The sequence below is a fragment of the Macrotis lagotis genome, chromosome 5 (genome assembly GCF_037893015.1).
Source record: "Macrotis lagotis isolate mMagLag1 chromosome 5, bilby.v1.9.chrom.fasta, whole genome shotgun sequence".
NCBI classification, from domain to species: domain Eukaryota; kingdom Metazoa; phylum Chordata; class Mammalia; order Peramelemorphia; family Peramelidae; genus Macrotis; species Macrotis lagotis.
In genome coordinates, this window is record NC_133662.1 from 143,109,692 (window position 1) to 143,130,425 (window position 20,734).

Below are 20,734 nucleotides of genomic sequence, written 5' to 3' on the forward strand. Positions count from 1 at the left end.
TTCCAAGGTAGGAAAAAAAAGAAGCAAAATAAGAGTTATATCTCTGTCTTCTGTCTCTCATCAGTTTTTGACTAACAATTCAGTACAGGGGAGTTCCCCATAGCTGGTCTGAATGTTGTCATCAGTCCTGCCTCTTATAATCCTTAACTTCCTTCTAATTTTAGTTAATAAAGTTGACAGATTGTGTCTTATCTGGAAATCAGAAGCTGCCATCAATTGTCTTTTCTTTCTTGGAGTTGATGACCCAACTCAACCACTTTCCACTTGCCCTTTATCAATTCTTTGCCCCATTCTGGACCCCAGGAGTTGAATCTTGTGGTTTCTAAGATTCCTTCCAATGTTCCTTCTGTGAGCCTATGATTTTACTGAATGGTATCTAACTTAACATCTCCTGCAGTTCATTAAATGAAAATTATTGTTTTGTTTCAGGCCCCCCATTTCTGAAAGAATTACATATTAATTTCTTAGCTACATATGTCTAGTGGTCCTTCCCTTTGTTCTCTGATTGAGATTTCTCATGTTCTGCACACAGGTTAAGATATTCTTTTGCCTCTTTGAATACTTTTTGTTCTTTTTTTTCCATATTGCAACCCATCTTCCTTCTTTAAGAGAAACACTACATTCTCCCTTCTACTACAACAAGTAAATTTCTCCTTGGACCTCTTTACTCACTCTTCTAAGAAAGAGAACAGCTTATTCCTTGATCATAAATAATAGTCACCTAGTGAAAGTAAGCATACACATTTCAAATACTCAATATTGATAACTGCAATATTTTCCCTACTCTCAGTGTTATTTTGGAAATTCAGTCCTTTTTGTTTAAAAGTTGCCCCAAAGAATTACTGTGTCAAACTACTTGCTGGTACTTAAAACTTTTAACTTTTTATACTCCTTAAATTTTTGGCACTTTGCTAATGACTTAGGTAAATCAGATGTCCTTTATCATACTGATATACTTTATCTTACCATCTTTTTCCTTTACTTCCATCAGATTATGTTTTCTTCTCCTCCTCCTGTATTAAATATTAACTTGCTGAAATCCTAACTTCCTTTGGTTGAGATATTTAATCACTATACATCTTCCCCCCAAAACCCAGCGACAGACCCTAATATATTTCCTTTATAAATTTGAATTTCTCTAAGATCATTTCCATTTTCTTCAACTAGTTGGCACAGTAAAAGGAGCATTAGATATCAATGAATATCAAGAATAAATAAATTCAAATCTGTCATTGGTACTTAGTGGTTAAAATAAACAACAGATCTCTGAAACCTTTGAAATAATTTGAACTACAAGAAATTGGATAGAGCTAGTGACTGAATCTGTGATTACACTGGGATTGGGCACTCACAGATGAGGAAGTCCCTCTATTAATGTACTTTTCATGAAATATATATAGTCTTAAAGAGACTATAGAGCACTGAAGAATTATGAGGCTTTCCTAGTATGTATATTATACAGCACTCTAGCAGCAGACACAGATTATGAAAATCTGAAAAATCAAATAAAATAATTCAGAGTTCTCTCATTCTCTCCTCGCTTTCCCCCCTGGAGGGTACTCAGAGTACATGGGATGATCATCCTAAATATAATGAAATGTTTTTATCTCTCCATCCCAAATTCAATTCTAGGATGTCTAGCATTGGACTAATGGAAAAGTTAGAAATAATCTCTAGATTACATAGTAAAATTATCTGTTTAAGACAAGTGTTGGATGAGAGGTACAAAAGAGAAAGATTGTTAAGAAATGCAGTAATAATTATAATAATGAGTGAACAGATGATAAAAATGACATATAGGCAAGGTCTTGGGAGATACATGAAAATAATGCTAATAAAGTGAAACAGAAAAAGAGATCACCACCAAAAGACACTGTATAATGGTATATAGTGCTAATTATTTCCTACTCCATCACTTCTTGTGACTTTCTACTGAGGGTCTAGCCCTCATTAGAAAAACATTGAGAAATCATTTAAACATTCACTTACCTTCCTTTATTCAATAAAAAATTTCTTGAACACTCCTTCAAATCAATGCTAAAGTATCAATTACTATAAGAAGCTCTTCTAGTTGGTCTTAAGCTTACTGCCTTTCCTCTGAGATTAACTACAATTTATCCCATGGTTGCTGTTGTTCTTCAGTCATTTCAGGTACTTCTGACTTTTTGTGCCTTTATGAAATTCCTTGGCAAAGATACTGGAGTAGTTTGAAATTTTCTTCTCTGGATCATTTAAGAGATAAGGAAACTGAGGCAAGCAGGGTGAAATTGCCCAAAGTCCCACAGGTGATAATTGTACAAGGTCATATTTGAACTCGGAAGAGCAATCTTCCCGACTCCAAGCCCAACACTTTATTCACTTACTGGCCTAATTTATCTTGTAAATATTTTGTTTGAATGCAGTTGGTTGCATATTGTCTCTGTCAGACTGGGAATTTCTTGAGAGTAGAAATTGTTGGGTTTGTTTATTTGTCTTGCCTTTCCTCATAAACCTAGAGCTTAGCAGAGTACCTAGAACTTCAGAAATGTTCAATAATTGCTTGTTGACTTACTGACTGGCAAATTGCTAACTGAACCAGCTACGTGTAAGATGAGCAATATATGAAAAGAAAGCTATGATTTCTTTTTTTTCATTTCAAAATAATAAAAAGAAATACAACAATTACTCAATTTTTTAGGTAAAATAGGATTAGAAAGGAAATAAAAAACTGAGGAATAGGACAAGAGATGAACAGGGAATACGTCATGCCAAGTCTGTGATGTGAGCATTAGCTAAAAAACAAAGCCTTATGGCATGTCTGAATTTTGAACTGTAAGCCACCAATGCAACACTATCCATGTGTACAAACTGTAAGAGGTAGAGTTAATCAAGGTGCAAGCCCATGGAATCTGACAACCAGCTCTCTAACAATCTGACACTCTGACAATTTAATGCAAGATGAGTAGGCCCCTGGTATAGTCCAAGAAGCAGCTGTACACTGTATGTAGACTGTGCCAATATATAGCAGTCCATCATTTGACTCCTAGTTATTCTCACTTACTAATATGACTACTACCGCAATGATTTACCTACTGTGGTCTATGTCTTTATCATTGTAGTAAGAAAGAATATGAATCTGTAAAAGTACAATTTTCCACATCATATTATTATAGATCAATTTAGACTCATGTTATGTATTTCCTTCTGGTCTTTGTATAAGACAAAACAACCTTGAGGGAACCAAGGCTGATTTGTTTTATTTTTCATGAGTAGGCAGATGATGTAGCTGTATTTTCTTGTAGAAAGGACTACTACTGGGGCAGCTAGGTGGCACAGTGGATAAAGCACCATCCCTGGAGTCAGGAGTACCTGAGTTCAAATCCAGTCTCAGACACTTAATAATTACCTAGCTGTGTGGCCTTGGGCAAGCCACTTAACCCCATCTGCCTTGCAAAAACCTTAAAAAAAGAGAAAGGACTACTACTGCTATTTGAGCATTGCCTTTTCAGGTTTATCATTACATTGATGCATTCTTGCTGTATGTCTTTGTATTTGGAGCTCCTGACAGGCGAACTTCCACAAATAATGCAAATAAGCATGTGGTCTTTAACATCATCTTGGAGAATTACCCAGTGTGTGGAGTCACCTTGCCAAGCTTCACAGACCTATTATAAGTCAGAAAAACCCAGTCATCTTCTCCAATGTAGATTTCCATCTAATCCTCCCACATCACACTACCCAGTGCTGCCTTATGTAGTCATAATCTTGGGCCTCAGTTTCCTTATGAGGCATCTAGTGAGGGAGGGCATTCCTAGGAGTTAAGAAGACTTGGCTTTAAGTCAAGTTTTGCCATCTAGTCATCTATTCATCTATCTATCATGTACCAACTATCTATCTATCTATCTATCTATCTATCTATCTATCTATCTATCATCTATCTATTATCATCTAACAAGATAGTTATCTTATCAAGGTACCTATCTTTATCTATCACTGTCTCTCCATCTATGTCATCTGTATATCTATACTATCTATATCCACCTTGGAAAGGCCTAGCCAGCAAATATTTATATAGTATTTTAAGTTTTATGAGGGGATTTACAAGTGATATAACATTTAATCCTCACAACATTCTGGGAAGTAGATTATAATTTTATCTCCATTTTATAGATGAAGAAACTAAGGCACAAAGGTAAATTGACTTTCCCAGGGTCATTCAACTAAAGTCTGAGGTTGGATTTGAACTGAAGTCTTCCTGATTCCAGCCACCAGTTTCTGTATAGTTTTTATTTATATACATGCATAAACATGTACATATACCTATTCTAAACTTGTACCCAAGGGATTCTTTTGGAAGCCTAGGAGATGATAATGATGAAAAATAATGAGTGACATTTTCATAGCCTTTTAAGTTTTACAAAGCTCCTTACACACATTATTTCATTTGATAGCAACTCTACCATTGATCTTTATAATAACTTTACAATTGCTATTAGTAATTGCTATTGTTAGTCCCTTTTTATGAAAAGCAAATCCCAAAGGCTGGATGACTTGTCCAAAGTGACCTGGTGATTAAATATTTTGGGTAAGATTCAAATAGGATCATGGGAATTATAGTATAATGATAGAGGACTGAGGAGGAAGAAAAAACTGGACTGACCTATTGATACAAGTCCTTGCAGCAATAGTGGATTATTTTCCTTCCTGGGTCTGGTCCAAGTGACCACATGGAAACTTGTGGCAAACCCAGGCAGGAAATATCTGTGCATAATCTAAGACAAGTTCTGCTAAGCTATTATAATAAGATCATAAATCTATTTCTAAAAGAGACTACAGTTAGCATATGCTTCAATAATGCCTTTTTACAGTTGAAGAGAGGGAGACCCAGGGAAATTAAATGGCTTGACCAACATCTCACTGATAGTAAGTGTCAGAGGCAGGATCTAGTTCCCAATTCTCTGATTCCAAAGTCAGTGCTCTTTCTAGTGAGCCATGCCCCTTTATAGTCTATTAGCCCAAAGCTAATATGATATTGTGCCATCAGACAGCATAGTGGATAGAATGCTAGGTCTGGAGTCTGGAAGATGGCTCTCCCAAGTTAAAATCTTGGCTCAGATATTTACTAGCTGTTTCACCCTGGGCAAATCATTTAAACCTGTTTGCCTTAGTTGCTTAATTTGCGAAATAAGTTAGAGAAAAAAGGCCAACCACTCCAGTATCTTAGAGAAGAAAAACCCAAATAGGGTCTTGAAGAATCAGAAATGACTGAACAACAAAATTAGGATATTGATTCAAATATACTGAGATAGCCACTTGGAAAATGTTAAACCTATGTACTCACATTAAAAAAAGGTGTTCCATGTAGCACACATCTACAAAATATATTTGTATAATATTATTAATTATGGAGACTTTAAGGAAAAACGTAGGTTTGTTTGATTTGTTTTTGAATTTCAGAATTGTCTTTGTGGATGTCAATCAGATTGCACTTTTTATGGTTTAATGTGATGTAGCTGAGATACAGACTTCCTAGATCCTATCTTCATAAAACAATGTTTTAATTTTGGTTTTTCTTCTGAGTAAAGACAGCAGCTCAACTATGAAAGGATAGAATGTCTATAAAAAACAACCCAGTTATCAAAGATGAACCAATTATAATAAATATATAAATATAATAAATAATCAGGACACAATTGGGACTAATTTGAGCTTACTCCCATAGATGGGAACTTTGAATGAAAAGGAAAGAAAATTGCCATTTAAAATCAACAAGTTATTAAGTATTTGCATGCCAACTACATGCAAAACCCTTTGCTAAGTGAATGCAAATGTTAGCAAAAAGAGAAAGACATTCCCTGTCCTCAGGCAACTTACATTTTAATAGAGGAAGACAGAACATAATCGGGAGCTGAAAAAAGAAGGTGGGGAGAATTTACAGGGTCTCAGGGTCTAGATCTGATCTATAAGAAGAATAAAGCATAAATGTTTCTGGAGGAGTTTACTTCTCAGAAGTGTCTGCGTTTGTGTGTGTGTGTGTGTGTGTGTGTGTGTGTGTGTGTGTGTGTGTGTAAGCAAAAAAGAGCTCTTCCGGGATGATAAAACTTCTGGAGTGGAGGGATCTTACAGAATGAGAAGGTTGTTGGGAACCGAAAGGGAAAGTTCAGAGTTAGAAGAAAAGTTAGGAGGCAATTTTATAATGTAAAAAAGATTTTTAATAAAATTATCCTATTTCTATATAGCAACACTTCATTTTTGTCCTCACTTTATTTAATATTCTTGATATGAAATACATACATATATTGCTATATATTCATTGTTGCTTTTGAAAAATGAATCCATGTGTTTTCAATATATTCATTTAAAAACTAAACAAATATCTAAACTAAATCATCATTTTAATACACCATTCTTCATTGAGTATTTTCAAATATAGTAAAGTTCTCTTTTTTCTAGGTAGTGCAGGGGTAGAATCCTGAAGTTTGATTTAGGAAGACCTAAGTTCAGATCCAGCATCAGATACTTATCTGCAAAAATTTCTTTGCCTCAGTTTACTCAGTTGTAAATTAAAATAATAATAGCACTTGTCTCCCAGATAGTTGTGAGAATAAATGAGATAGTATTTATGAAGTATTTTATGAAACTTAAAATAATATTGTATAAATTCTAGACCATCATCTTAATTATCCCCAAGATGATAGTTGCAGGTATATTTTATATATAGTATATTCCTATCTGAAAAGATTTAAAAACATTGTTGTTAACTGACTCAGAAAATTCCATATGTTGCCTTTTCTATTGAAATTGTTTAATATTTTCTTTAAAAATTGCTTAATGAAATTTGAATAACTGAATATAATAGTTCTTAATATTTATATATTAGTTTTCCAATAATAAGAGCATAAGAACATTGCATTAGTGTGGATATAAGGAAAAGAGAAACCTAAATTTCAAGTCAAAAGACTTTATTCTTATTCTGAATCTATGACTAACTTGCTGTGAAAATTCTCTGAAGCTAAATTCTTTCATCTATAAAAAGAAAGAATTGGATTAAATGACCTCTCATTTCCTACCCAGTTTTACAATCCTAAGATTCTACAATTCTATCTATTAAGGAGAAATTATCTCTGGTTCAGGTGTTAAATACTGAGAAATTAATAAATTATATATATATATATGTATATATATATATATATCATAGTTCCTACCCTCAGGGAGTTTAAAATCTGATCAATCAAAGCAAATAAAACTATTAATAAATGGTACAGAATAGGATCTTTAAAAGCTAGCTTAAATAGTTAAAATTAATTTAGATACCACTGTGAAGGCAACTCCATTATGTATTAATAGGACTATTTATAACATGAAATCAAAGCTGAAAAAAACATTATATAGTTTTTTTTTAAAAAAAAGACATTTAACTGGGAATCTGAATAATGGAATTTGGCTCATAGTTCTGCCATGATTAGTTTGTGACTTTGTAAAAATCATTTGGGCATTGTTTTCCATATATATGTGTGTATATATATATATATATATATATACACATAAAATGGGAGGATTGGGCTAGACAGTCTTTAAATTCTATTCTAGCCCCAAATGTTCATAATCTTGTATCTATATACTCAAAAGCACACTAAAATTCATGTATTTCTGAAACCAAATAATCTTATAACTATTTTTTGCAATGGTCTCTGCATAAAATTAATAAAAGTCTGACCTTTTTATAAGACAATCTATAATTCATTGCCAAATTGTGTTTAAAGATACTAAGTTTTATAGGAAGGAGTCCATTGGAAAAATAATTGAATGAGAGCTGGCAAAAGTCAGGGACCTTGAACTGAGTCATAAAGAATGAGTAGACTCTAGATCAGCAGAGGAGGAAGAGGAACAAGCATTCTATTTCCAAAAAAATAACATGAATAATCAGAAAAAAAAGAAAAGTGGATATGATATAATCATAGGACAGTGAAAAACAAGCTTGTTTCAATGTCACAGAACTCTGGGAAAGATTGAGGCATTAGAGCTGAAATAAATCATAGAAAAGATTAAGTCAAGCAAATGCATTTAGATGTGATAAGGGAAGAGACAAGGAATAATTGAAATCTTTAGAACTGAGAAGATTTTGTTTGTGAATTTTTTTGTTGTTGCATTTTGTATCTTAGTACCATTGAATCTTTTAATCTTAGGTGTTAAGTTGCTATGAGGACAAATGGAAGAAAGATAATAACTTGGAATGAACTGAAAAGTGGAAACTCAGTTTCCAGATGATCCAACTTAAGAAAGTAATGTGAGGGATGAGGGAGAGGGTGGAGAGACAAAGGAGCCAAGAGAATGTCAAGAATTGGAAGGGATCTCAGGGTTCATCTAGTCTTATTGGACTCAAATTCAAGAAATATTAAGCATATACTGAATTATCATGACATAAACAAACATGTAAACATACAAACAAAAAATGGTCCTGACTTCAGATTGTTTTACATTGCACTGGACAAGAATCCCTTTTACAACATCTTAAATGAATGTTCAGCTACATTCTGCTAGTAGAACAACAGTCAATTGATTACCTTCTGGTCAAAACCATTTTGAGAATCAATGATAGATTTATGGGTATTTTTGAAGTTTGCATTTACAAATCTCAATCTATTTCTCTGAAGCTTCTACCCACTGTGGAAAAATAAGGAAGTTCTGCCCTCTGCTGTCAACAAGAATTCTAATCTTTCTAGCCTTTCATATTCTGGGAGCCAACTATTATATTCTTCTCTTCTCTAAGTCCCAACAAACCTAGATCTTTCAACTGCTTCTGAAATAGTCTCCAGTTCCCTCATTTTTTATTATTCTTCTCTCCATACACTACAGCTAATCAATACCTTTCTAAGCTGTTTTGTCCAGAAGTGGAAACAACAGTGGCACAGACAATAGTGGCACCACTGCAAGAGTTATAGAAGTTGAATCTGATTGGATAATGACTAATTTGGGACATTTTGAGCTATGTGTATGGAGGTAGCTAGAGATGTCACAGTACATAGGGCACTGAACCTAAGGTTAGGAAGATATGGATTCAAACACAGCTCTCACAGGCTTGTTACATGTATGGCACTATACAGGTCACCTAATAAACCTCTGTTTGCTTCAATTTCATGATCTATAAAATCTGAATGACAGCAACTTCCTCAAAGGATTCCTCAATATCCTCAAAGGGTTGTTGTGAGCACTAAATGAAATAATAATTATTTTGTTGTTATTTTTTGTTCTTTTCACTTATTTCATTTAATAACCCCAATAAAATGTAAACATTTTAGAATATTTTTAAACTTGAATTTTAAAATCTCTCCCTTTTTCCAACCCAATTTTCCTTGAGAAGGCAAGCACTTTGACTTCAATTATACATATGAGGTCATGCAAAACATATTTCCATATCAGTCATGTTGCAAAAAGAATGCAAAAAATAATTTATTTCAAAAAATATCTTCAATCTACATTCAGAGCTCATCATTTTTCTCTCTGGACATGGATAACAATTTTCATTATCATCCTTTATAATTGTCATCATTTTCTTGATCAGAGTAAATAAGTCTTTCACAGTTGATCAGCCTTATATTTTGCTGTTACTTTGTACAATTACTCTCCTGTTTTTGTTCAGTTCACTTTCCATGAATTCATTTAACTCTTCCCAAGGATTTTAGCATCCATCTCAGATCATTTCTGAAGCCATCCTGTTCATCCTTTCTTACATCACAATATTGAATTACAATCATATACCACAATTTATCTATTCATTCTCCCAATGGATGGATACCCCCTCCCCTTGATTTCCAATTCTTTGCTATCACAAAAAGGTGTGCTATAAAAATGTTTTCCCCCTTTTTCTTTGATCTATTTATTATACAAACTCAGTAAAGGTATTTTTAAGTCAAAGTTTTATAGAAATTTTGGCATAGTGTCAAATTGTTCTCTGGAATGATTAGACTACTTTACAATTTCAGAAACAGTACATTAGTGTCTTAATTTTTCCACATTCATTGCAGCAATTGCATGTGTTTTTTATACCATGTTAGACAAAATGGTAGGTATGAGATGACAACCCAGAGTAATTATCGTTTGAATTTCTCTAATTGCCAGTGATTTATAGCATTTTTATTTGACTATTGATAGCTTCTTCTTCTTCTTCTGAAAATTGCCTATTCATATTTCTGATCATTTATCAAATTTATACATTTGGCTCATTTCTCTCTCTCTCTCTCTCTCTCTATATATATATATATATTTGAGAAATGATGTCTTTATGAGAGAAACTTATGTTGGTTAATCTCATATCTGGCAAGTTCACTGAAGAAGATATTTGTTTTAACTGTTTTTTTGTTATATTAGGGTTTTCTAAATATACCATCATTTCATCTGCAAAGAGTGATAGTTTTGTTGCTTCCTTGCCTATTTATATTCTTTCAATTTCTTTTCCTTCTCATTGCTATAGCTAGTGTTTCTAGTGCCATCTTAAATAATAGTGATAACAGAAATCCTTTTTCCACTGTTGATCTTTGATCTTATTGGAAATGTTTCAAATTTATCCCCATTCTAAATAATATTTGCTCTAAATTTTGGATAGATATTATTTAGAATATCAACAAAAATTTCATTGATTCTATATGATTGACTAGCAAAAGTACTTGCTTTTTCTTTCTCCCCCTCTTTCCATCACTGTCTCATTATTGTCTGTATGTGAAATAAGGAAAATTCAGGGTGGTGATACAGTGTAAAGGAATGGAATGGAAAAGAGACAGGTATTAATTAATTAGTACACAGAGCACTTTGCACAACTGGGTCTGGAATCAGAAAGACCTAAGTTATCTCATTTACCCGTGTGATTTGGGGCAAGTCACTTAACCTCTATCTGTCTTCCATTTATAAAATAGCTATAATAAAATCATCTACCTCCTAGAGTTATTGTGAAAATAAATGAAACAATATTATTAAAGAATTTACCTTAGAATATAGAAGACACCGGATTAAATGCTTGTTTCTTTCCTTTTATATAAAAAGGGACAGAATTAGTTGATTAACAAGATTGATTATAAAAGAAAAGGATTCCAAAGATAATTCAAGGAAGAGATAATAGTAATGTCATGGACAAGAGAAAAAAGTGTTAGGCATAAATAAAAAATTATTTAGGGTTCGGAAATGTTGAGTCTGAAGTTAATTACCAAAGTAGGAAATTTAATATTAAGGACTGTTGATTACAACTGGTGATACTGTAAGAATTTCAGTTTTCTCAAAGTTATATTAAGAATAAGATGGTTTAATTTTGATTTGAAATTAGAGAAAGATTCAATTCATTCATTTTAAAGATAAGAAAAATTTAGACATTCCCACAATCACATAAATAATTAACCAAATGACATAGTAAGATTCAGTCTTATGTCACAGTTTCATAGGAACATGAATTAAAAATTGGAAGGAATTTCACAGAGAACTCACATGAATTCCTACCTATAATATGAATTCTATTTAAAACAGTCTGTAAGTAGTCTTCCAACATTTGATTGAAGACATTCAGTAATTGGGAACTTACTATCTGAAAACTATGGGACAATTTTAATTCTTTTTAAATTGTTTTTTGAAATTTACAATTCCCCCCTGCAATCTCACATCCCTCCCCTCACACTCCACAGAAGGAAGTCTGATAGTCTTTACATCATTTCCATGCTATACATTGATCAAAATTAAATGTGTTGAGAAACAAATCATATCCTTAAGGATATATAAAATATAAGAGATAGCAAAATTACATAATAATATACATTTTAAAATAAAGGTTATAATCTTTGGTCTTTATATAAACTCGATAATTCTTTTGTTGGATACAGATGGTATTCTCCATCTGAGATACCCAAAAATTGTCTCTGATTGTTGCACTGATGGAATGAGCAAGTCCATTAAAGTTGATTAATATCTCCATGTTGCTGTTCTTCTGGTTCTGCTCATCTTGCTCAGCATCAGTTCATGAAAATCCTTCCAGGCTTCTCTGAATTCCCACACCCTGGTTTCAAATAGAACAATAGTATTTCATAACATACATATACCCACAATTTATTCAGCCATTCTCCAAGTGATAGATATTTACTCAATTTCCAATTGTTTGCCACCACAAGCAGGGCTGCTATGAATATTTTTGTACAAGTGATGTTTTTATCCTTTTTGTTGATCTCTTCAGGGTATAGACCCAGTAGTGAGTGGTATGGCTGGATCAAAGGGTATGCACATTGTTAGAGAATTTTATTTCCTAAAATGTGAATTTGGGGCTGGAACAAAGACCAAGGATTATTAACTTTGTTTTAGGGGAAAAAACTGATATCTTATTGTCGGATCTTGTTATCTGTTATACTTTATGTTTCTTCCTTATAGCTATCATTTCTCTCTCATCACATTCATTTATGTTCATTAAAAAAGCTTGGTGGCACAGTGAGTAGAACACTGTGAGTAGAATACTGATCCTGGAGTCAAGCAGACCTGAGTTCAACACTAACCTCAGACACTTGACACTTACTAGCTGTGTGACCTTGGGCAAGTCACTTAACCCTGATTGCCTCATCTCCAGGACCATCTCCAGTCATCCTGATTCACATCTGGCCACTGGACTCAGATGGTACTGGAGGAGAAAGTGAAGCTAATAACTCAGCACAGCACCCCCTCCCTACGCAAATCCAATTCACGTGCATATCATGGCATCACCTCCCTGATGTCATGGTCTTCTTCAAGAATGAAGGACAATTTCAATTGGGGAATGGCTTAGCAAACTGTGATATATGTATATGTATGCATATGTGTTTGTCATGGAACACTATTGTTCTATTAGAAACCAGGAGAGATGGGAATTCAGAGAAACCTGGAGGGATTTGCATCAACTGATGCTGAGTTAGATGAGCAGAAAAACACTGTACATCCTAACAGCAACATGGGGGCGATGATCAACCTTGATGGACTCGCTTATTCCATCAGTGGCAACAGTGAGGGACAATTTGGGGCTGGAACAAAGACCAAGGACTATTAACCTTATTTTAGGGGAAAAAAAACTGATATCTTATTGTCTGATCTTGTTATCTCTTTTACTTTATGTTTCTTCCTTACAAATATCATTTCTCTCTCATCACATTCAATTTGTATCAATGTATACCATGGAAACAATGCAAAGACTGGCAAATTGACTTCTGTGGGGGTGGGGGGAGGGAAGTAAGATTAGGGGGGAAATTGTAAAGCTCAAAATCAATAAAATCTTTAATTACAAAGAATACCAAAAAAAAAAAGAAGGAAGGATAAACAATAAACTATTTCTATCCTCTGGATCAATCAAATCTCTATATAATAGAAACATATTCATCTCTATTTAATATCCATTATACTATTAGAGGATATCTTTTATGTCCTCTCAAGACTTTTCCAGATGAAATTTACCTAGTCCCTTCAGTGACTCCATATTTAGAATTGCTTGAGTGTTCACCATCCTAATCATCCAAGGGGCTCCAAAACTAGTTCTCTTTACATCAGATCATAGCTACTGTGAAATCACTTCAAAACATACTTATTTGTTTGTTTTTCTACATATCTTATAATTGTTAGGATTTGAATTTTTTAACTTTATTTTGAAAAATAATTTTAATATTTAAAAGAAATTATCTTGTTTTTCTGGTTTCTAATTTGGTTTAATTCTCTTTTGAACTGAAAATAATGGAAGATGTTCAGTTCCAGGTAAAATTTTCATTGGATTTTATAAACGTTATTTAAACATTGCTGAATAAATTCTATTCCTGGTTTTTAAGAATAAAATAATGATAATTTAAATAAAAAGCAGAAAACACTGTAGGTAAATCACAACCTATGTTTGCCTCATTCCCTTTATCTCAAAAATGGCAATAATAAAACTACCCATCTCCCATTGTTGTTGGGAGAGCAAAATAATATTTGTAAAACATTTTTAAAACTTTAGTGTTATTAAAATAATAAAAATGTACCAAGCTAACACATTATTTGGCTTTTAAAGAAAAACACAACTGGGGTATAGGTTATGGTAAATTTAAAAATCCAAGAATGCTTTCAAAACTTCAATTGTCTTTAATAGAAGACCAATTTGACTTAATCAAATTTCTGAAACATACATTGCTTTATTACTTTTTTCTAACTATTTTGGGCAACTAGATGGCACAGTGGGTAGAGTGGCAGGGATGAAAACAGGAAGAGAGACTCACGTTGAGTTCAAATTCAGTCTCAGATATGTTAAATATATAACACTAGGCAAGTTATTTAACATTGTTTACCTGAGTTTCTCCTCTGTAAAATGAATTGGAGAAGGAAATGTCAAACTACTCCAGTATCTTTGCCAAGAAATCCCACCCAAAAGGGGTCACAAAGTATCAGAAATGACTGAAATACTGAACAACATAATATCTATCCATTCAGACTTATAGCTAATAATGTTTTACTTAGTCAAAAGCTTTAGTGAGTCTACTTTATGAAGAGATGCCACATTTGTGAGCATATTATTTGTAGCAAGATTTACACTTGTATCATTTTTCTTAGATTTTTCATATGATTTTTTTACTAGAAAATGTTCTCTCTCTCTCTCTCTCTCTCTCTCTCTCTCTCTCTCTCTCTCTCTCTCACTCACTCTCACTCTCTCCCTCAATAAAAATATAAAAATGTAGATTTAATTTACTTTTCACTGCCTTGTCAAGTATTTCTTCTGGGATCATAAGCATAAGCAGTCAATCTACTAAAATTTCTGAATTATTTTCATTCAAGTCAATGAATTTTATTCCTCTCAGAAGCTTATTTGAGTATTTATTAACCTTATAAATCCACTTTAGTTTACTTAATGACATTGTGTCTCCCCAAAAATGTACATTATTGGAGAACACATCAGTTTGTGTGATATTCAAAAACTTTTCTGGCAGTTAAATTAAAGGACTGATCATCCAAAGAAACCTCTTGCCCTGCATATCCTACAGTCCAGTTCTTCAGGTCAATATCTATACTTTGTAGATAAAAGGTAGAAAGGAATTCTGAGTTTAAAATTAGCAGCTTCAACTTCTGTGTATGTGTGTGTGCAATAGCTCATAGACATAAAATATTAGATACAGAATTAAATATAATTCCAATACTCATTTCAAACTTTTTGTTTTCATCTCTTCTCATACAACCAATCATTTCTTAAGGGAGATCTAAATGGGAATGATGGATTACTGACTCTAAATTGTGCTTTCCATCTGAAAAAAAAAGACACTATCATAATTGAATCCTCAGATGTTTGTGGTATAACCACTCCTACCTGCCCTACTTTAGCCATAGATGAAAAGATTCCCTCAGCTTCAGCCTGCCTTCCACCTGCCAGTTCCTAGTAGACTTAAGGGAGCCAGTCAGTACCAGGTGGGAGAGTTTTGAATTGCACCCCATACACAGTATGAGTAGATTGGCTGTAATTTTCCAATTGAATATTTATACCGGACTCATTTCATCTTGCTCTTTGGAAGCGATATCAGAGCTGGGCTCCTGTTGATTTCGGAGAGGAACTTTGTACTTGGATTAACTCCATGGGTTATTAAGCCAGATGAGAAATAGGCCTGGAGTCTCTATCACAAAGATGTCAGACTGACTTTTAATTTTTTTTTCCGTAGTAACTATCAAGTGTTTTAATGCCATAAAGACTGAAGTTACAGGGGAGTTCCCTGATCTCTGTTGGCATTGCTTATCATATGAAATATAACACAATCATAACTCTTGCTTCCTGGTAGGTTGGTATGTTAAATGTTTGTATTTGTATTCACATATGACACTCCTTGGTGTCTTGCTGTCTTTTCCACATCTTTTTTTTTTTTCCTGCAGAGGTTTTATTTTTGCTTCCTAATGCCAAACACTTATCACAGTGCTCACTCATCACATTTCACACACTGATCCCTAATGGCAGGTGTTAACTTCCTTGCACTTAATGTGAATGGGTTGAATAACCCCATAAAGAGACAGAATGTCTTGGCATATAAAATAATGGAATACAACATGTCTGTCTGTGGATGAAACACATTTGTCAGCATGTTAAATTCTATAAACTGGAGAAGAGACATGAGCGGGGCTGTCAGTGGACTTTTTAAAAACATGTCAGATCAGTACCAGATCAGAAATTCAAATCCATATTTCCTGATTCACTATCAAAAGTTTCATTTCTAATAATTAATAATAAGATTTTTAAAAACTATGATTTATATAGAAATACAATGAAAATTGTCCATCTTCACCATTTTCAAGAGATGTTTACTTTTTTATTTCTGCATACAATATATTTCCCCGGATTTCTTTTGTTGTTGTAGGTAGTATCAGTTTTTGCTTGTGGAAGATCTAATCATGCTCTCAATACTACAAAGAGAAGATTTAAGATCCAACTAATGTTAGTGGGGTCACCCACTATAGAGAATTCATCTTTACATTCATCCAATAAAAAAAAATCACTGGTTGAGTTTCCTAAAAGATAGGAGGTGTACTATATATCACTTAGCATAATCAAGAACATTATATTACTGGTATTATTCATCTTTCTAAGTACAGATTAATAATTGTTTGATTCATTAATCTAGGTTTATAACAAATCCAAATGAATTTTGGGTTCTATACCTTTCAAACAATGCAGCTAAAATATTTTGGTTTAATTGTATTTTTTTACTTTTCTCCCCACCAAATAACAGAGCAGAATGTTTTTGGTTGTAAATGAGACTACTTTTTTAAAATTAAAGAATAGAAAGAACATTGATATTTATTTAGTGAATTGAATAAGACATTTTGTGTGGTGGAAAATGAAATAATAAATGACAATTAATTGATTGAAAGTATTTGTTTCCAATAATAGTAGAAGAAGTAGTAAAATAATTGACATTTATATAGTACTTTAAGTTTTTCTAACACCTTAATAATTTAATTTACCTTTTATTCTCAGTGCAACTCTAGAGGGTAGATATTACCATTATCCCAGTTTTACATATGAAGAAACTGAGGCAAAAAAATTAAATGACTTCCATCAGGTCATACATGTCTGAGATTAGATTTGAATCTATCAATAAACCATTAATCTGATAAAATACTTCCTTGAAAAGACTATGTGTATGTATATATAAATATACCTATAAATTTAAAAAGACATTTTCACCTCAAAAATTCCATCTCTTTTCCCTCATATCCCATTATCAATGGTTAAAGGCAAAATAATGAAGACCCTTGTAAATTTGTAGTAATAGAGAGCTACAAGCTAACATCAGAATTTAACCAGTGAGTAATGTTATCCAATAACTATATACATTGTATAAATAAAGACTATTGGTAAGATCTAACTTTTGTTCTTTAAAGAGGTTATAGCTTATATGATTAGTACCTAGGGAACAACACTGGAAACATAGACCTCATTTGATTGAAATTAAATCTGATTTGCTATGTGACTTGTCTAGCCAGTACCTGAGTGACCTTGAAAATTAGAGTCTTGGGCTAAATGAGAAAAGATCCATATTCTTTATATTGTGTAGCTCCAATCCAATAAATATAAGCATTCCCTTCCATGACCAATCTAAAACCTATCCTGTTCGCAAAATCATACAACCAAATTCTGAACTCTAGAACACCAAGAAAAAATGTAGAAGATATTATGGGTCTTACCTTCTAGTAGATGTTTTCTCATTCTAATTCCTTTAACTAGCTAAAAATCTTATTTTAAGTTATTTAAGTCATTCCATATGTATTTTTATCTATCTTCTTATGGTATGGGTAGATAATTGTAACTTTATCTTTATTTTATAGAGAAGGAGACAGAATATTAAGAGGTCTAGAGCTAGATGGAACCTGAGAAGTCTTCTATTCAAACCTCATTCATAAATTGAAATCCATAAAGGTTAAGTAATTTGTTTAAAGTCACACAGGGACTAACTCTCAGAATTGAGATTTGAAACTAAATAAAGAGCCACTGCTCTTTTCTTTTTATCATGATGGCTTCTCATGTCTTCTTTTAGGTTAAAGAAGTAGTCATGGGCAAATTCTAGAGCCATGATCATATGACTCCATTAATAGGACAGAATATCACATCCATCCTTTGCTGAATTCCAGACACAGGTTATCTGGGGAAAAACAGGAATGGAATAATATAAACAATTTAACTCCCCTTGCACAGACCAGTATTCCTAAATCCAAATTATAGAATTGGACTAAACTTTTAAAAAAATTTTAATAAACAAATGCAATGGACATGTTCATGGGGCAGTAAACTGAGAAGGTAGGGACATAAAGATAAATTAGAGGATTAATCTATTTTTTATTTTATCTCAATAGCAGAGAGATCAAATAGCTGTTCAAGAAATCATGCAAGTATATTCATGGTGGTCTTGAAGTCAGTAAGTCCTAAATTCAAATCCAACCCCAGAAGCTTATTAACTCTGTGATCCTGGGCAAGCCATTCAACCTCTGCTTGCCTCAACTTCTTCCCCTATAAAATGAGGATAATAATAATAATAATAACCTATATCATTAGGTTTTTGTGAGGATAAGAAAATAATTTGTAAATGGCTAATTATTTAAGGAAAATGACAAAGTATCTATAGACAAACTTTGCTGACACTATTTCTTATTGGATGAACTCTTACCACAGAAAATTGGCAAGAAGTCACCAGAAATAAAATTCCATGAGGGAACCTGAAATTAGAGAATCATAGCTGGAACTTCAGGGATTCTTTGACTTCTTCAATTGAGGAGAGTCTGCCTCAAAAGGGATTACAATTCCTCCCTAGTTTGAGATGATCTCTGAAAGTTGTTCCAGTTGTAAAATTTCTCTCAATACATGTGATGTAACTCTTTAACCTTAGCTAGACCCTAACCAAGTGACTTATCCCTACCATGCTTATTTCCAAAGAGCAAAAATCAGGGAGTTGGACTTGATAACTTGTAAAGTATATTCCAGCACAAATTCTATTCTTTTATAATTCACACAAATCATTTCTTCATTCCATGAGCCTTATTGTGATCAGAACCTTTCCAAAGGGATGTAATTGTTTACTTTATCCTGAAATCCTTCCTGTGACCCTGGAATATATATAAAGCATCAGAATAGGACCTCAATTGTGTTTTCTTTGAGCAAAAAAAATAAAATCTCCCTATATACTACCTGCAAGCACAGTACTCATTTACTTTGTACTTAAATGACTAATTGATTTTAATAAATCCTGATACTGGTGGTTTATAATAAAATGTACTTTGGCACACTTAAGAAGCATCATACTAGGATCTGGGAGCTAGAAAGATGAGTAAGATATATCCTTTACCTTCAAGGGAGATAAAATTTGTACCAATATTGCAATATAAAATATTGTATACAGGCATAAAGAGCTAGAAAAATTGAACTACACATGAGAAAAGGGTTCATTTCCAATTGACTGGATCATTGAAAAACTCTATGAATTAAGTGACATTAAAGCTTGAAAAATGGATGGTACCAGAAAAACATTTTAAATATATAGCAAAATGTGTGCCATAGAGATAAAAAAAAATATATATATATATATATATATGTGTGTATATATGTGCATACACACACACACACACACACACACACACACACACACATATATATATATATATATAATGTTGATAGAACATTGAATAATCTAATTTGACTAGACCTGTCTCTTATCATGACCAAGGTCAAATTCTGGATCATGAGTTCAAAGTCAGATCTTTGGACACCTATTCCCAATTCTAGCTCTCAGTGTATAATGAACTAGATATGTATTTTGGAGTCCAAGTGTTGAAGGAGACTTCTGGATGGTTTATGATTCTTCTCATGTTTATGCCTATTTTAATTGCCTGAACTCTACTAGTAGAAATAGAGAAGGTATATTTTTAATCTCTGTGTCTCCCCATGGCTCTTATCCCAGTACCTTATCCAGAGTAGATGTCAAAGATTATATGAGGAAGAAAATGACAAGAAAAGGAAAAGAGCAGGAAATGGAAGGAGAGGAAAAGGAAACAAAAGGAAGAGAATAGGACTTCAGTTTTTTTTTTTTTAAATCAATTTTGTCTCCAACATCCCAACAGGTCATATTAGAAAAGAGAGGAACTTAAAAAAATGTTAATACTTCTCGTCTAAGCTAAAAGGGGCTATAATCAATATTACAAATTGGTTATATATATAGTAAATTAATATTTTATCATTCAGCATTAGTTTATTTCAGTTCATTATCCTTCAGTACAACAATCGATGCCCTTGAATAATCTATAGCTTATGAGTTTAGGCCTTATCCATGATTTTGTGATAGTTGACTAGTCTTTACTTATCAGTGGTAGAAGATAACTACCAAGGGCATGTTACCATCAGCATTCAACAAGCACAAAGTAACGCAATCATGGGAATGAATACTGAAAAGACATTTGTATTATATTGATTAATTACCAGTGACCTATTTACAAGGGGCCATATTTCTCATGATAAAACAGAAGCAGAGTTGGTATATTTTATATATCCTGGTATTCATAGCTTGCTTTATGAAATGTTTCCTCTTGCCACCTCTGTCCTTATGGATGGTAGATATACATATAAATATGCACATACATGCATGCAAACATACATATATGTTTCTTTCTCTTCAAAATATCCCCCCCCACTCCCTGGTGGGTTATGTTCCTGAGTAGACTTATGTGTAGTATTAGTTTGAGAATGATGAATGGATTTGCATTATAAAGGTTAAAT

General features: G+C 32.9%; 1 protein-coding gene across 10 annotated transcripts in view; it reads left to right on the plus strand.

Annotated features, from left to right (window-relative positions):
• EYA4 (EYA transcriptional coactivator and phosphatase 4) overlaps positions 1-20,734 on the plus strand; it is a 368,182-nt gene that overhangs the window by 260,719 nt on the left and 86,729 nt on the right. The window lies entirely within an intron of this gene.